This window comes from Nerophis ophidion, linkage group LG03, assembly GCF_033978795.1.
Source record: "Nerophis ophidion isolate RoL-2023_Sa linkage group LG03, RoL_Noph_v1.0, whole genome shotgun sequence".
In the NCBI taxonomy this organism is placed as follows: Eukaryota; Metazoa; Chordata; class Actinopteri; order Syngnathiformes; family Syngnathidae; genus Nerophis; species Nerophis ophidion.
Window position 1 is genome coordinate 18,651,329 of NC_084613.1, and position 19,452 is coordinate 18,670,780.

At 38.1% G+C, this 19,452-nt stretch overlaps 1 pseudogene; it reads left to right on the forward strand.

Moving 5' to 3' along the window:
- LOC133549258 (ethanolamine kinase 2-like) overlaps nt 1–19,452 on the forward strand; it is a 123,223-nt pseudogene that overhangs the window by 102,284 nt on the left and 1,487 nt on the right.

The window sequence follows — 19,452 nt, forward strand, 5'->3', positions numbered from 1 at the left end:
CCAAAAACTTCCTGGTACTTCGCCAAGCTAAAACTTCCTGGTAGATAGCCACTAGCTAAAACTCCAAGTTAGATACCATATCTGTTTCACTCTAGTCTGTTATATTCCCAACCATAAAGAGTGGACGGTTAGAGCAGTATTATTGCTCACTTGTACTTTATTAGCAACTTCAGTGCAGTTACAAATCAAGGTGACTCACTCACACTAGCCCGCTTACTTACAGTACCGTGTGTCTCACTCAAAACGTTCCCCCCTGCAACATGTATTAATATGATGGGGTATCAACGTAACAATCATATTTTAACACTAACCTAAAACTTCCTGGTAGTTCACCAAGCTAAAACTTCCTGGAAGATACCCTATCTAAAACTCCAAGTTAGATAGCCTAGCTAAAACTTCCTGGTAGTTCACCAAGTTAAAACTTCCTAGTAGATACCCTATCTAAAACTCTCAGTTAGATAGCCTAGCTAAAACTTCCTGGTAGTTCACCAAGCTAAAACTTCCTAGTAGATACCCTATCTAAAACTCCCAGTTAGATAGCCTAGCTAAAAATTCCTGGTAGTTCACCAAGCTAAAACTTCCTAGTAGATACCCATCTAAAACGCCCAGTTAGATAGCCAGGCTGAAACTTCCTGGTAGATAGCCTAGCTCAAACGCTAAGTTAGATACCCTACCCTAAAACTTCCTGGTAGCTCGCCAAGCTAAAACTTCCTGGTAGTTAGCCTAGCTAAAACTCCAAGTTAGATAGCCTAGCTAAAACTTCCTGGTAGTTCACCAAGCTAAAACTTCCTGGTAGATAGCCTAGCTAAAACTCCAATTTAGATAGCCTAGCTAAAACTTCCTGGTAGTTCACCAAGCTAAAACTTCCTAGTAGATACCCTATCGAAAACTCCCAGTTAGATAGCCTAGCTAAAAATTCCTGGTAATTCACCAAGCTAAAACTTCCTAGTAGATACCCATCTAAAACTCCCAGTTAGATAGCCAGGCTGAAACTTCCTGGTAGTTCGCTAAGCTAAAACTTCCTGTTAGATAGCCTAGCTCAAACTCCCAGTTAGATACCCTACCCAAAAACTTCCTGGTACTTCGCCAAGCTAAAACTTCCTGGTAGATAGCCACTAGCTAAAACTCCAAGTTAGATACCATATCTGTTTCACTCTGGTCTGTTATATTCCCAACCATAAAGAGTGGACGGTTAGAGCAGTATTATTGCTCACTTGTACTTTATTAGCAACTTCAGTGCAGTTACAAATCAAGGTGACTCACTCACACTAGCCCGCTTACTTACAGTACCGTGTGTCTCACTCAAAACGTTCCCCCCTGCAACATGTATTAATATGATGGGGTATCAACGTAACAATCATATTTTAACACTAACCTAAAACTTCCTGGTAGTTCGCCAAGCTAAAACTTCCTGGAAGATACCCTATCTAAAACTCCAAGTTAGATAGCCTAGCTAAAACTTCCTGGTAGTTCACCAAGTTAAAACTTCCTGGAAGATACCCTATCTAAAACTCCAAGTTAGATAGCCTAGCTAAAACTTCCTGGTAGTTCACCAAGTTCAAACTTCCTAGTAGATACCCTATGTAAAACTCCAAGTTAGATAGCCTAGCTAAAACTTCCTGGTAGTTCACCAAGTTCAAACTTCCTAGTAGATACCCTATCTAAAACTCTCAGTTAGATAGCCTAGCTAAAACTTCCTGGTAGTTCGCCAAGCTAAAACTTCCTGGTAGATAGCCTAGCTAAAATTCCAAGTTAGATAGCCTAGCTAAAACTTCCTGGTAGTTCACCAAGCTAAAACTTCCTGGTAGATAGCCTAGCTAAAACTCCAAATTAGATACCCTACCCTAAAACTTCCTGGTAGTTCACCAAGCTCAAACTTCCTGGTAGATAGCCTATCTAAAACTCCCAGTTCAAGCTAAAACTCCTCGGTAGGCATCTGCCCATACGGCCACAGTATATTTCCTAGTAAAAACAAACATCCCCATGTTATAAGATGACACTTTCCCCCTGGCTGTATCTGATTAGCAACAAAGCATAGCAACACACTCAGTTCTTCTTCTTGCGCTTGAAAGCACTTAAAAGCTTATTAGCACCCCGAGACATGAGTGGTGAGGCAGAGAGAAGTGTAAGTCAAGTTCTCGTAACAAGCTTTGGAACTGTGCAGCAGCTTAAGAGACATTAAAATGTTCTTTGGTCTTTATTGCGTCTGCCCGCCACCACCGCGATGATCCAAATCACTGTAGACGCACTCCACCCTCTCACCACCCCCGCGCGTGCCCTCCCGGCATCAGCGTCTAGCCTAGCGTCATGGCGACCTGAGCGGAAATGTGATCCAGAGAGCCGCCGAGGCACAGAGGAGCTATTGTTCCTTGGGTCCGTCACTCCCGCCTTTACGCGCACGTCCCTCATCCCCGCCGTGCTCGGCCACATGCTCCACGTCTGCTCCGCCTCCGCCGCCAGCACGGGTCACCCCAAAGTGCACGGCCCGGATCAGGTTACCTGGTTTTAAGTAGACACTGTTGTCAGCAAGACTGATATTGACAGGATGGGCAGCCTGCTCAACTCTGCGCCCCCCCTCAATATACCCCACTTTCATTGGGATCATATGCTATATTCACTTTTAAAGGCCTACTGAAACCCACTACTACCGACCACGCAGTCTGATAGTTTATATATCAATGATGAAATATTAACATTGCCACAAAAGGCCAATACGGCCGGGTTAGTTGACTAAATTGCGATTCTAAATTTCCCGCGGAGTTTCTTGTTGAAAACGTCGCGGAATGATGACGCGTGCGAGTGACGTCACGGACTGTCAGGAAATATTAGCTCAGCACCAGTTACGGCTAAAAGTCCTCTCTTTTCATCGCATTTTTACATGATAATTTGGACATCTGTGTTGCTGAATCCTTTGCAATTTGTTCAATTAATAATGGAGACTATAAAGAACAATGCTGTTGGTGGAAAGCGGTGTATTGCAGTTGTCTTTAGCATCGAGACAAGCCCGGTGTTTCTTTGTTTTTAACACAGAGCGGTCAAGCGAACATGTTTCTCTACGTCAACCAGCATGTTTTTGGATGGGAAAATTGTGATATATATCTTACCGGAGACATCATTGGATTGTTCCTCCTCCTTCAGTAGCTGTGTCTGAGACACTGCGTGTTCACCGCAGCCATCCGACCTCGAGGTATGTCTTTACAATCTCACTAAAACACTATTAAAACAATAAGCAGATAAGGGATCTTCCAGAATTATCCAAGTAAATGTGTCTAATTACATCTGAAACGCTCACACTGCCGCCGCCCGGAGCCATCGCTTTTTTATTTTATTTTATTTTATTAATTTTTTTCTAAGCCTTCGCCATCAATATCATCATCCACAAATCTTTCATCCTCGCTCAAATTAATGGGGAAATTGTCGTTTTCTCGGTCCGAATAGCTCTTACTGCCGGAGGCTCCCATTATAAACAATGTGAGGACGTGAGGAGCCCGCACCCTTGTGACGTCATCAGCTGCGACTTCCGGTAAAGGCGAGGCTTTTTTATCAGCACCAAAAGTTGCGAACTTTATCGTGGATGTTCTCAACTAAATCCTTTCAGCAAAAATATGGCAATATCGCGAAATGATCAAGTATGACACATTGAATGGACCTGCTATCCCCGTTTAAATAAGAAAATCTCATTTTAGTAGGCCTTTAATTTTACATTTCTATGTTCTTCATTATTATAATCAGCGCTGACAAGTTTCAGAAAATGACAAGATTGAGACTTCAGAGCCATAATACATTTGGGGTAAAAAAAAAAAAACTTTTTTTTTTTTTTTTTTAAACACCTATTGTTTATGTCGTAATAGTTAGAATCAAACTAAACCCTCATGGTTCAGTCTATGCCAGGCCTGGGCAATTATTTTAACTCGGGGTGGGGGGGCTACATTTAGAGAAAAAAATGTGTCCTGGGGCCGGTATATCTATTTTTAAGAACACTAATACAAAACCTCACAATAATGTTTGATTGAATGCTAAAAACGCTATAAAAGACTGCCTTAAAAAAACATAATGGAATTTTTACATTTTTCTATGAACTATAAAACACTGAATATTGACAAAATATGAATGTCACTCCCCATTTCGATCGATATATTTTACAATCAAGTGAAACGTAAAAAAATGCAACAAACAGTGAAATATGAACGCAAAGGGTACAAAATGAACCTACCTACAATCTGATATTTGCGGAATTTCCCCTAGGGATCAATATAGTACTTTCTATTCAATTCTATGCTATATATCACTAAGCTTTAGAACTTTGTTTTGAAAATCTCCTTCCGCGTCTGTGGAAACGCTGCTGTAACCTAGATTACCATAGTAACTAATTAGATGACCATAGTAACTAATTAAATGACCATAGTAACTGGTATATCATCCATAAGCGCAGATTCCAACCATTGAAATACTAACGGTCATTACAAAACATGACTGAACATCGTAATGGCAGTTACAGTTTCCATCTTAAAGATAAAAAAAAAAATGATTTGGGAATGTCCGGCGGGTCAGATTGAAAAGCTCAACATGTGGCCCTCAGGCCTTAATTTGCTCGGGTCTGGTCCATGCTTTTGTTCGGTCTGGGATTTGAACCTGGTTCTCTGGTGTGACATCAAGCTTGTTAGCTACTAAAATAAACGCCCAGGCTGTCAAACGACTGCCCAGCTTTGGGGAAAAATGACACTTGTGCACCCACAATGCTTTGCTGCGTCAGGACTACCTTTTTTCAGCAAATTTTGAGGCTAGATTAATGTTTTTTTTTCTGTACAATATAACGTATTACCTGATTGTAGGGAAGATTTACTTGCAAACAAGCTTACTTAAAGGAAAAAAAAAAAGTTGAAACCGTAACTAACATTGATAAACGAAATAATCACTTCCCTTTCTAAACAATATTACTTGTGCTTTCACCAAATCTGATGGGCTAAGATTGACTGTGAATATATTTCCTTTATGGTTAATTTCAGATGAAGTCATTTAGTTTTTTCTACTAAACCTAAAACCAGTGAATTTGCCATTTTGTGTAATTTGTAAATAAAAAACAGAATACAATGATTTGCAAATCCTTTTCAACGTATAATCAATTGAATAGACTGCAAAGACAAGATATTTAATGTTGGAGCTGAGAAACATCTATTTTTTTGCAAATAATAATTAACTTAGAACTTAATGGCAGCAACACATTGCAAAAAAGTTGTCACAGGGGCATTTTTACCACTCAACTTGTCGTGTTTGGAGGAAGAAGAATACTGAGTTGCAGAGGTGGGTAGAGTAGCCAGAAATTGTACTCAAGTAAGAGTACAGTTACTTTAGAGATTTATTACTCAAGTAAAAGTAAGAAGTAGTCACCCAAATATTTACTTGAGTAAAAGTAAAAAGTATGTTGTGAAAAAACTACTCAAGTACTCAGTAACTGATGAGTAACCTGTTCGTTTAATGGTTACGGCAACAAATAATGCACAAAAACATAAAAATAGCAATGAGCAAATTCAGAGCCAGGAATATCTCTTAAGCAACTAAATCAATATTATATATTAAATAATAATACATTAAAATAAAAAAAAATTAAGGCAAATTAAGCCACAATAACTTAACAGCACCATAGGCTCAGTAGACATTGATTGATTGAAACTTGTATTAGTAGATTGCAGTACAGTACATATTCCCTACAATTGACCACTAAATGATAACACCCCAATAAGTCTTTCAACGTTTATCAATTACTTAATTAATGAACAAGTCGAGGTGATCTACCTCATATATACATATACATACACACATATCATATATATACATACCTTTATATATACAGTATATAATTTATATTTATTTATTTTGCCGTTTTTGCTCACATGTTAAAGGTGTTTTAATGAATATACATGCATGTTTAACATATAGATTCCTATCTTTAATGAAGAGAAGAATATAAGTTGGTGTATTACCTGATTCTGATGACTTGCATTGATTGGAATCAGACAGTAGTGCTGATAACGTCCCGGTTTTCAAATGGAGGAGGAAAAAAGTTCCTCCTTCCTGTCTAATACCACATGAAAGTCGTTGGTTTTTGGCATCTTATTTGTCCAGCTTCCATATTCGGTTTTTATACACTATACAAGAAATACATTGGCGGCAAACTCCATAATTTCTTAGCTTGTTTGCGCTGGCTTTCGGAGACTCTTATTTTGTTAGCGCAGGCGCGATGGAGCGGCACTTTTATTGTGAAGACAGGAACTGTGCGATCGGTCTTTAGGCTTTTGACGGGAAGTACGGTTGAAATAAAAAGTGTCTTTTTTCCTTTACACTTTTAATTGATTGGTTGATAGATTGAAACTTTTATCAGTAGATTGCACAGTACAGCACATATTCCGTACAGTTGACCACTAAATGGTAACACCCCAATAAGTTTTTCAACATGTCGGGTTCTACGTGTGATGGTCATGTGACCACCTGGCTCTGTTTGATTGGTCCAACGTCACCAGTGACTGCATGTGATTGGTGAAAGGCAAGCATGCGTATCCTACTTTGATTGCGTGTCTGACAAAATCAAAACAAACAAAGCATGCATTAACAGATCGATAACAAAAAAGTAGCGAGTAGCGACCTGATTGCAGATAAATGGAGCGGAGTAAAAGTAGCGTTTCTTCTCTATAAATATACTCAAGTAAAAGTAAAAGTATGTTGCATAAAAAATACTCTTAGAAGTACAATTCATCCCAAAAGTTACTCAAGTAGATGTAACGGAGTAAATGTAGCGCGTTACTACCCACCTCTGCTGAGTTGCATCCCAAGAACACCATAACTATTGTGAAGCATGGGGGTGGAAACATCATGCTTTGGGGCTGTTTTTCTGCTAAGGGGACTGGACGATTGATCCGTGTTAAGGAAAGAATGAATGGAGCCATGTATCGTGAGATTTTGAGCCCAAACCTCCTTTCATCAGTGAGAGCTTTAAATGGTTGACCAAATACTTATCTTCCACCATAATTTACAAATAAATTATTTAAAATTCCTACAATGTGAATTCCTAGATTTTTTTTTCACATTCTGTCTCTCACAGTTGAAGTGTACCTATGATGAAACTTACAGACCTCTGTCATCATTTTAAGTGGGAGAACTTGCACAATCGGTGGCTGACTAAATCCTTTTTTGTCCCACTGTAACTGTTGCTTACCGCAAACAAGGAACCCAGGTCGAGTGATCAAAAAGGGCAGGCTTGAATATTGTCTCTTGATCGGACACAGGTGTGTCCCAAAAAACAGAGGCAGGTGAAAATCATAAGTAACCATAGTGACAAAACAAACAAGGGAGTGCAACCAGGAACTAAAGAAGTCCAAAACTAACAGAACTTAATTAAACTGAACATGATTCGGACCACGGATCATGACAGTATCGCACACATGTTCAGTTTTTCATGTAACATTTTGACTTGCGTTGAGGGAAATTAGGACTTTTATTAATACATTACCGCCAAAATTCCAGGTTTTTCTTCCAAAATTGTGACCTTTTTCTTGTGATATTTCGACTCGTTCCCTCCTGCTACGGCTTGGATATAAATACATTCAATTAAATTGAAATCCAAATAAGGCAACAAGAGAAATATCCTACACTTCTCTTTTGTAAAGTAAATCTGAACAGCCGACATGGGCATCTACATCATGGGTGTCAAACTCTGGCCCGTGGGCCAAATTTGGCCTGCCATGTAATTTATTTTGGCCCTTGAGACAATATTAAATTAACATTAAAGCTGGCCCGCCGGTATTATACAGCGGCGGTGCATTCACCGCTAATGCTAATACTTGCCAACCCTCACAATTTTCCCAGGAGTCTCCCAAATTTCTCCCGATTTCCACTCGGACAACAATATCGGCGGCGTGCCTTAAAGGTACTGCTTTTAGCGTCCTCTACATGTCCGCTTTTCCGCCATACAATCAGCGTGCCGGCCCAGTCATGTATTATAAGCGGATTCTACACACACACACACACACAAGTGAATGCAAGGCATACTTGGTCAACCGCCATACAGGTCACACTGAGGGTGGCCTTATAAACAACTTTAACACTGTTACAAATATGCACCACATTGGGAACCCACAACAAACAAGAATGACAAACACATTTCGGCAGAACATCCGCACTGTAACACAACATCAACACAACAGAACAAATACCCAGAACCCCTTTCAGCACTAACTCTTCCGGGACACTACAATATACACCCTCGCTACCAACAAACCTCGATTTTGCATGTCAGTATAAAGTTATATAAGCCACGCTAGTTCAATATTCAATCCAAAACTTGTTTGGGTCCCTATTAAAAGGTGAAGTTGTTCAACTTTGGCCCGCGGCTTTGTTCGGTTTAGAATTTTGGCCCACTCTGTATTTGAGTTTGACACCCCTAATCTACATCAACTATAATTTGCCAGGACAAAAAAAAAAAAAAAGACAAAGAAATTCTGACTCATTTTCATAACAAGCTTTTTTTATATTTACATAGTTTGTATATATTATTAATGTTGTAAATACACATCTTTTATAAATCTAAAAAGGGTGGTGCTAAAAAGGTAGGCATTTTTTGGAGGTCTCAATAAGGTAACAAATACAAAAATGCGTGTGTAACCTTCCACTGTTATCCCCCTGAGCTAAATCTCTTTGCTGACTACCCAGAGTGACAATCGTCTGTGAGGCCGTGCGCTCTAATCCCAGCCAGATGTGTATGTGACAATAGCCAACCACAAGAGTCCATTTATTTACTTAGCTTGAGTGTGTGTGTGTGTGTGTGTGTGTGTGTGTGTGTGTGTGTGTGTGTGTGTGTGTGTGTGTGTGTGTGTGTGTGTGTGTGTGTGTGTGTGTGTGTGTGTGTGTGTGTGTCTGTGCTGATTGACAAAGACATTATTATGAGGAAATGACCGAGGAGGTCCACTGTTTGGAATGAAACACACTCCTTGTGTGGACAAAAGGACATTGTGAAAGGGAAATACCTACGCTCCGTTTTTACAATCTCTCTGCTAAACTACAAAAACGTCTCACTTTTGTCAAAATACGTCTCTATTCCCTTCGCTGTCGTGATCAGGATTTTGATGATAATGCGAATGATTGGGAGAGACCGAGGTTTGAGTGCAAGATGTCTTATTGGACTTTCACATGGATACATTTTTAATATACGAGGTGTAACTATTTAGTCTAATTCCATTTTACTAGAGAAAAACGCTATATAAATATAATTCACATCACACACACACACACATGTCAGTGATAAAGCGCCTTGTTATTACCAGTGTTTGGGGAAATTACTCATGAAATGTGAGTCATTACAGTAACTCGTTACTTTTCCCAAAAATAATTGAATTACCAGCAGGATTACTCTTTGATAAGTGGAATTAATTCCTAGGAGAAGTAAATGTTGTGTGTAGAAGTCTCTCTGCTGTGAGGGTTTTCCTTGTGCCGACAGATATTTCTTGTGCAGGTTTGAGCAAGTCTTTTATTGACATACACAAGTTTTGTTTGCTTTCCAGGAGTATATATTTTAGGACTTTCCCGTCCGGCGTGTCTTTGCTTTCTCACTCCAACTCCTACCACGTATCTCGTTCCGGCTGCTGCTAATAAAGGTGACAGGTGATTAAATGATCAATCCCAGCTGGGCAATCTACTCACCTGCCGCAGGCTTCCAAGCCGGACCTTACACACCCCATTCTTGCAGGAAGCGCGCCGACCACGCCCTCCTTCACATTGTGTAACTTTTAAAAAAACTACCGTATTTCCTTCAATTGCCGCCGGGGGGCTACTTAATTTAAAACCTCTTCTCACTCCGGTGCTTACCAAAGGCAAGCGGTAAAGGAAAGCATGCGCTAATTATTTTAAAACCTCTTCTCACTCCGGTACTTACCAAAGGCATGCGGTAAATTTAGGCATGCACTTAAAAATTTGAGTGTGATGTAAGCATACCAACATGAAAAGCACATTTAATTAAAAAAAATGTTATTATGGTCTTACCTTTACGTATAAATGAATCAATGCGCAGCTCCTTCTGATCAAAAGCATCGATAACTTGTTTATAGAAGTCTTCCTTATCTTTCTTCAGTTTTAAAAGTCTCTCTGGAGATCTTCCTTTATTACCTCCTGCGTCGATTAAAAGTCCAGTTTAGAAAACTGTTTTATTTTAGATATGTAATCCTCCATGTTAAAAGTGCAAGCGAGAGGAAAAAAAGAAACACACGCTGCTCACTCTTGCTGCTTGTTGTCACTTCTTCTGCAGCCCAGTAGTCGCAAGAAAGATCACTAGCGCCCTCTACCACCAGGAGGCGGGAGTCATTTAATGACTCATATTTGACACACGCAGCTACGGTATATTAATAAAACATAGCTGCTTACTGTTCTTTTTAGTATATTCAATAGCTTGGACCTAAAATCCTACTAAAAACCTCTTAATCTTCTTCCCTTTTTGCGATTTCAAATTATTGAAATCAGCCTCCTCCATTTTCAAAATGATGACAGGGGAAGTGTCACTAATGACGTGACGAGTTTGACCCAGCGGAAATTCTAGGTGTATGCTTATTATTTTACAAAACGAGTTTGACCCGGCGGAAATTGTAGACATGCGCTAATAAAAGTAATATTTTGTGAAACGAGTTTGACCTGGCGTTAATCCTGAGCCGGTGGTAATGCGAAGCATGCGCTAATTATTTTGCGAAACGAGTTTGTCAGTAATTCTAGGCAGGCGCATACTATATATGCGGCGGCAATTCAAGGGAATACGGTACTTAAAATATCTGGCATATGCAGCTGCGATTTTTCATGAGACCGAATCTTGTGTGTGTGCCTTTTAAAAGGCGGGGCTTGTTGCGTCAGACAGAGCAGCCTTAGCGCATCCGTGCTGGTTAGCTCAAAACTCGGAGTTTGCTTGATGTTACTGCGCTTCTGTCGAATTTTTTCACTGGATTGTGCTAGCGCTTGTTGACAAAGAGATTCATCAATGGTTGTAGTCTCCTTGTCCAAAAGCTATGGACATATGGATAGTACTTTATTGATTCTTTAAGGAGAGATCCATCAGAAAAATTAAAATCCCAGCAGCAGAGTATAGAATTAAGATCGAATTTAAAAAGTAAATAATGGGGGTAAACATGGAAATAAAATAGAAAATATTAAAATAAGAATAACAATAAAAAGCAACAATATGAATAAAAACGGAACAGTAAAAATAAGAATACATAAAGAGAAACCCGGCAGTAGTGACCATGTTATGAAAATGTATTGCACTGTTTTTTGTTGCAGTTTATTTCAGTATTGATTTGTTGCTCATTATTCCCTTGAGGTAGTAGAGCGTATGCGCAAACGTTGTGTGTTGTTTGCTGTGGGATGTTGCCTCCTTCAGTTCAATATCAAATTCATTTTAGTGTGCTTGTCGCTGTCATTAGTAAAAAGGTACTTCTTGCTGTTTTGTTGCCGTACAACCCCATAACACCGTAATTCGGAGGGCTGGTTATTCCTGAAGCATTCTTATTACAGCAAATATGCTCAAACTATAACAATAAACTAACACATTGAAATGCTGATGTAAAAGTAACCAAGTAAATACTGTAAAGTAACTCAATGCTGTAAAGTAACTAAGTAAATAATGTATGCTGATCTAGGAGTAACTAAGTAAATACTGTAAAGTAAGCTAATGCTCTATAGTAACTAAGCGAATACAGTATAATTATGTAGAAGTAACTAGAGGAATACTGTAAAGTAATTCAATACTGTAAAGTAACTGAGTACATACTGTATGCTAATGTGCAAGTAACTAAGTCAATACTGTAAAGTAACTAAATGCTGTGAATTAACTAAGCAAATACAGTATAATTATGTAGAAGTAACTAAGCGAATACTGTAAAGTTACTTAGTAAATGTTGTATGCTGATGTAGAAGTAACTAAGTAAATACTGTAAAGTAACTAAATGCTGAAAGGGAACTAAGTAAATATTGTACGCTAACGTAGAACTAAAGTTAAAGTACCAATGATTGTCACACGCACACATTGGTGTGGCAAAATTATTCTCTGCATTTGACCCATCACCCTTGATCACCCCCTGGGAGGTGAGGGGAGCAGTGGGCAGCAGCGGTGGCCGCGCCCGGGAATAATTTTTGGTGATTCAACCCCCAATTCCAACCCTTAATGCTGAGTGCCAAGCAGGGAGGTAATGGTTCCCATTTTCATAGTCTTTGGTATGACTCGGCCGGGGTTTGAACTCACGACCTACCGATCTCAGGGCGGACACTTTTACCACTAGGCCACTGAGTAAGTCACTAAGTAAATCCCGTAAGTAACTAAATGCTGTAAAGTAACTAAGCAAATACCATATAATTATGTAGAACTAAGTAAATATTGTATACTAACTACTGTAAAGTAACTGAGTAAAAACCGTATGCTGATGTAGAAGTAAATACTATAAAGTAACAAAAAGCTGTATAGTAACTTAGTAAATACGATAGTAACTTAGTAAATATGGTATGCTGATGTAGAAGTAACTAAGTAGATATTGTAAAGTAACTCAGTAATACTGTATGCTGATGGAGAAGTAACTAAGTGAAAACTGTAAAGTAACTGAATGCTGTGAAGTAACTAAGCAAATACAGTATAATTATGTAGAAGTAACTAAGTAAATACTGTAAAGTAACTAAATGCTGAAAGGTAACAAAGTAAATACTGTATGCTAGCGTAGAACTAAAGTTAAAGTACAAATGATTGTCACACACACACCAGGTGTGGCAAAATTATTCTCTGCATTTGACCCATCACCCTTGATCACCCCCTGGGAGGTGAGGGGAGCAGTGGGCAGGAGCGGTTTGGGGATTTAACCCCCAATTCCAACCCATAATGCTGAGTGCCAAGCAGGGGGGTAATGGGTCCCATTTTTATAATCTTTGGTATGACTCGGCCGGGGTTTGAACTCACAACCTACAGATCTCAGGGCGGACACTCTAATCACTAGGCAACTGAGTAGGTCATTAAGTAAATACCGTGAAGTAACTAAATGCTGTAAAGTAACTAAGCAAATACCTTATAATTATTTAGAACTAAGTAAATACTGTATACTAACTAAATACTGTAAAGTAACTGAGTAAAAACCGTATGCTGATGTAGAAGTAAATACTATAAAGTAACTAAAAGCTGTATAGTAACTTAGTCAATGCGATAGTCACTTAGTAAATATGGTATGCTGATGTAGAAGTAACTAAGTAAATTCTATAAATTAACTAAAAGCTGTATAGTAACTTAGTAAATACGATAGTAACTTAGTAAATATGCTATGCTGATGTAGAAGTAACTAAGTAGATACTGTAAAGTAACTCAGTAATACTGTATGCTGATGGAGAAGAAACTAAATGAAAACTGTAAAGTAACTAAATGTTGTGAAGTAACTCACTAAATACTGTATGCTGATGTAGAAGTAACTAAGCGGATACTGTAAAGTAACTCACTGTATGCTGATGTAGAAGTAACTAAGCAGATACTGTAAAGTAACTCAGTAATACCGTTTGCTGATGTATAACAAAGTAAATATTGTAAAGTAAGTAAATGCTGAAAGGTAACTAAGTAAATACTGTATGCTGATGTCAAAGTAACTAAGTGAAAACTGCAAAGTAACTAAATGTTGTAAAGTAATTCACTAAGTACTGTATGCTGATGTAAAAGTAACTAAGTAAATAATGTAAAGTAACTAAACGCTGTAAAGTAACTCAGTAATTACTGTATGCGGATGTAGAAGTAACTAAGTGAATACTGTAAATTAACTAAATGCTGTAAAGTGACTCAATAAATACTGTATGCTGATGTAGAAGTAACTAAGTAAATACTGTAAAGTAACTCAGTAATACTGCATGATGATGTAGAAGTAACCAAGTAAATACTGTAAAGTAAATGCTGAAAGCTAAGTAAATAATGTATGCTAATGTTGAAGTAACTAAATAAATACAGTAAAGTAACTAAATGCTGTAAAGTAACTCAGTAAATACTGTATGCTGATGTAGAAGTAACTAAATAAATACGGTAAAGTAACTTAATGTTATATAGTAACTAAGTAAATAATTTATGCTGACATAGAAGTAACTAAGTAAATACTGTAAAGTAACTAAAATCTGTAAAGTAACTAAATTCTGTAAAGTAACTCAGTAAATAGCGTATGCTGATGTAGAAGTAACTAAGTAAATACTACAAAGTAACTAAATACTGTAAAGTAACTACATACAGAAAAGTAACCAAATGCTGTATAGTAACTAAGTAAATACTTTATGCTAATGTAGAAGTAACTAAGTAAGTACTGTAAAGTAACTAAATGCTCTAGAGTAACAACATGCTCTAAAGTAACTCAGTAAATACTGTATGCTGATGTAGAAGTAACTAAGTGTTGTAAAGTAACTTAGTAAATACTGTATACTGATGTAGAAGTAACTAAGTAAATACAGTAAAGTAACTAAATGCAGTAAAGTAACTTAGTAAATCCTGTATACTGATGTAGAAGTAACTAAGTAAATACAGTAAAATAACTAAATGCAGTAAAGTAACTTAGTAAATACTGTATACTGATGTAGAAGTAACTAAGTAAATACAGTGAAGTAATGAAATGCTGTAAAGTAACTAAATGCTGTAAAGTAACTCAGTAAATACTGTATACTGATGTAGAAGTAACTAAGTAAATACAGTAAAGTAACTAAATGTTGTATAGTAACTATGTAAATACTTATTGCTGATGTAGAAGTAACTAAATGCTCTAAAGTAACTAAATGCTCTAAAGTAACTCAGTAAATACTGTATGCTGATGTAGAAGTAACTAAGTGCTGTAAAGTAACTTAGTAAATACTGTATACTGATGTAGAAGTAACAAAGTAAATACAGTAAAGTAACTAAATGCAGTAAAGTAACTTAGTAAATACTGTATACTGATGTAGAAGTAACTAAGTAAATACAGTAAAGTAACTAAATGCAGTATAGTAACTAAGTAAATACTTTATGCTGACATAGAAGTAACTAAGTAAATACTGTAAAGTAACTAAGTATTGTTGGCTGATGTAGAAGTAACTAAGTAAAAACTGTATAGTAACTAAGTAAATACTTTATGCTTATATAGAAATAACTAAGTAAATACTGTTAAGTAACCAAGTACTGATGTAGAAGTAGCAAACATGATGTTTTGTGTGAGGGAGCACAAAACGGAATCAAAGAGGAGTACTTTGAGGCAGTGACAAAACAAACAAAGCAAGTTGCGGTGCTTTAATTCCCTGAGCTTCAGCCGGTGTCTGCCTTCCTACGGTGTTATTATAATGTCCAAGGGCGATGGCGCAATCACGCACCACACTTAATAGAAACATCTGATGGTTTCAACGCCACACAAAAACATTTTCCCCGCCGTCAGGTTGCAAAAGTGTGCGTGCGTGTTGGTGCCGCTTTCATGCCCTGAATGGAGAGCTGCTGCCATATTGTTGCTCTCACAAAAGCTGCGGTCCTTGCAAAGAAAGAAAAAGATGAATTACCTGCAAACTTCAGTCCAACTCTTTGGGAGGGGACCCCTAACTTCACTGACTTAATGCTTTTACATCTCACTTTGGACCTCGGGAACACAGCAGGTTTGCTTTGTGCTCGACTGAGGAACATTGATGAGGGTTACACAAGGTGCTGATATCTTGATTGTATATTTTTATTAGTATTAATAATATTAATAATAGTCGGTCAGTAATGGATGAGCTGGCACAGCTCCCACTCTTCTAGGAAGACTTTCACAAGATTTTGGAGTTTGTCCATTTGTCAGAGGAAGGATGCATTTTGTAATTCAACATGTGGGTAATTGATTGATTAATTGATTAAGAGCGTTTTAAACAATCAATCCATCAATCCGTGGTTTTCATCTGAAAAGTTATTCTCGTTTATTTCTGTCACACGCCACCAGGATGAAGAAAACATTTTGCGCTCCCTTTTATAAATGGTATCATTCATGAGCATTTGTACATAACATTTTTAAAAGAACACCTCTCCAGAACATTGTATCTTTATTAACAATCAATTAAACAAACAAAATAAGAAATGTTGCTCAATTTACAACAAATAATAACTTTAATAACATTGAAACTGTAACAGGAAATATTTCAAGTGCATCAATTTGCATAAATATCATCCATCCATCCATTGTCTACCGCTTATTCCCTTTTGGGGTCGTGGGGGGCGCTGGTGCCTATCTCAGCTACGATCGGGCGGGAGGCAGCGTACGCCCTGGACAAGTCGCCACTTCATTGCAGATAAATATCATTAAAAAATAATTTTAAAAAATGTGTGTATATATATTTATATATATGTATATATCCATCCATTTTCTACCGCTTATTCCCTTTCGGGGTCGCGGGGGGCGCTGGCGCCTATCTCAGCTACAATCGGGCGGAAGGCAGGGTACACCCTGGACAAGTCGCCACCTCATCGCAGGTATATATATATATATATATATATATATATATATATATATATATATATATATATATATGTATGTATGTATGTATGTATGTATATGTATATGTAGGTGTGGGAAAAATCACCAGACTACTTCATCTCTACAGAACTGTTTCTTGAGGGGTTCCCTCAATCATCAGGAGATTTTAATGGAAGCATTCACATACAATAGTTTATATAAGGCACAGAGTGGGTGGGTACAGGCAGGCGTAGGGTGTGGTGATTGGCTCATGTGTTACCTAGGAGGTGTTTCCGTCTGTGGCGGCATGTTGAAATGATTTTACTGCGCTTGTTGAGGGATGACAGGTCTGGATGATATATAATAATATAAAATATCTTGGTAACACATGAGCCAATCACCACACCCTACGCCTGCCTGTACCCACCCACTCTGTGCCCTATATAAACCATTGTATGTGAATGCTTCCATTAAAATCTCCTGCTGATTGAGGGAACCCCTCATGAAAAAGTTCTGTAGAGATGAAGTAGTCTTGTGATTTTTCCCACACCTACATATTGCGCTCTACCACGGTATCGAGCACTATTCTCTAGCTAATCCAATCAAGACATATATATATATATATACATGTATTATTTCAAAATCTGTGTGATACTGATAAAGCATGTTTCCTCGGGATCACACGCCCCCCCAGCATCGCACTGCGCCCACCCCGGGGGACCCGCCCCACTATTTGATAACAACTCAACATGTCAATCTACTGTGAAAGCACATGTTGACGACTCTAACAACTTTTAATTAAGCCAGGGTTTGAACGCAAACACAAGCGTGGTGAATGCTCTATTTGCAGGTTATAAGTACTAGAACAACAACTTTTTAAACCAAAAAACATCCTAAAAGTCTACAGTATTACAAAATTAGTGTCCAAAACGAGCAGACACTATACTAGAAGTTAAGGCCACAAAGTGTACTTAGCAACATGGCTGTCCAGTACGACAAAGCAGGATTTCTTCTTATCTAGGATAAGTCTGAGGCTTAAAGGCCTACTGAAAAGAGATTTTCTTATTCAAACGGGGATAGCAGGTCCATTCTATGTGTCATACTTGATCATTTCGCGATATTGCCATATTTTTGCTGAAAGGATTTAGTAGAGAACATCGATGATAAAGTTTGCAACTTCTACCCTTCACAATTGTGAGGGCTCCTCACGTCCTCACATTGTTTTAATGTAAGCCTCCAGCAGCAAGAGCTATACGGACCGAGAAAACGACAATTTCCCCATTAATTTGAGCGAGGATGAAAGATTTGTTGATGATGATATTGATAGCGAAGGACTAGAAAAAATAAATAAATAAAGTTTAAAAAAAAAAAGCGATTGCATTGGGATGGATTCAGATGTTTTTAGACACATTTACTAGGATAATTCTGGGAAATCCCTTATATTTCTATTCTGTTGCTAGTGTTTTAGTGAGATTAAATAGTACCTGATAGTCGGAGGGGTGTGTTCACGGGTGTTTCGAGGCTAATGTCTGAGGGAAGTCACGGCAGATACAAGGACGGCGCAAACTCCACAGATCTCCGGTAGGAGGCGACTTTTTAACACAATTTTCTAACCGAAACCTGCTGGTTGACAAGTGGTCGGGATCCATGTTCGCTTGACCGCTCTGATCCATAGTAAAGCTCCACCTCCGGGAATTTTAAACAAGGAATCACCGCGTGTTTGTGTGGCTAAAGGCTGAAGTTTCCCAACTCCATCTTTCTACTTTGACTTCTCCAATATTAATTGAACACATTCAGCAACACAGATGTCCAGAATACTGTGTAATTGCGCGATGAAAAGAGACAACTTTTAGCCATAACTGGTGCTGAGCTAATATTTCCTGACAGTCCGTGACGTCACGCGTACACGTCATCATTCCGCGACGTTTTCAACAAGAAACTCCGCCGGAAATTTAAAATGGCAATTTAGTAAACTAAAAAGGTCGTATTGGCATGTGTTGCAATGTTAATATTTCATCATTGATATATAAACTATCAGACTGCGTGGTGGGTAGTAGTGGGTTTCAGTAGGCCTTTAACTCTGGGTATGTAGGACAGTAGTATTCTGAGACACAAGCTCTCTTTCGGCCTTTCGCTAAGCTTGTAGTCGTGAGCTTAACTTGACTTACAAAGATAACAAAGAAGAGATCCTGGATAAGTTCAACTCGCTTTCAGGTACAGGGTCAAACATACACAACCCAGGAATGAAGTGTATTGTGTATTTTTACTGCAGTATTCCATTTGACACAGCCCAAGATGACGCTACTTTCTCGAATTTTTATTTTTATTTCAATCAATCAATGAATGTTTATTTATATAGCCCCAAATCACAAATGTCTCAAAGGACTGCACAAATCATTACGACTACAACATCCTCGGAAGACTTTGACTTTTTATTTTTTTTTAGATCATCTTTTTGCAGAAAGTGACTCCTCACGTCCCCTCTTGTCCTTTGCAGATACGCTATGGTGCGACTCAACCGCTACTTTGAGAAAAAGGAAGAATACTTTTCGCTGTCTCTTGGCTGAAGAGGTGTCCGGTACCGTACGTGACACTTTTTTTGGAAGGCGTCCACCGCTCTCATGAAGTCAATGACACAAATACCATAGGGGCGTGAGAGAGTTAACCACTGAGCTATAGCCAAAACAGCAGCACCTACACCTACGATTCATGTTGTCGTCTTTCACGGCAATACTGTAGTTTTTTTTAGTTTTCTTTGACAGAAAATGTTTTGTGTAGTTTTTTTTTTTATTTGAAATAAAAATATAATGATTTTTCCTGCAATTATCAGGCATTTTTGGACAATTATGGAAAGATTGTTTGCTGTCAATTAGCACTATGCTGTAATGGGGCCAAATTATACAATTAATTACAATTTTAAATAATTACATAAATGTGTCTTTAATTAGTTATAATCGGAATTATATACATCCATGTTTCATTA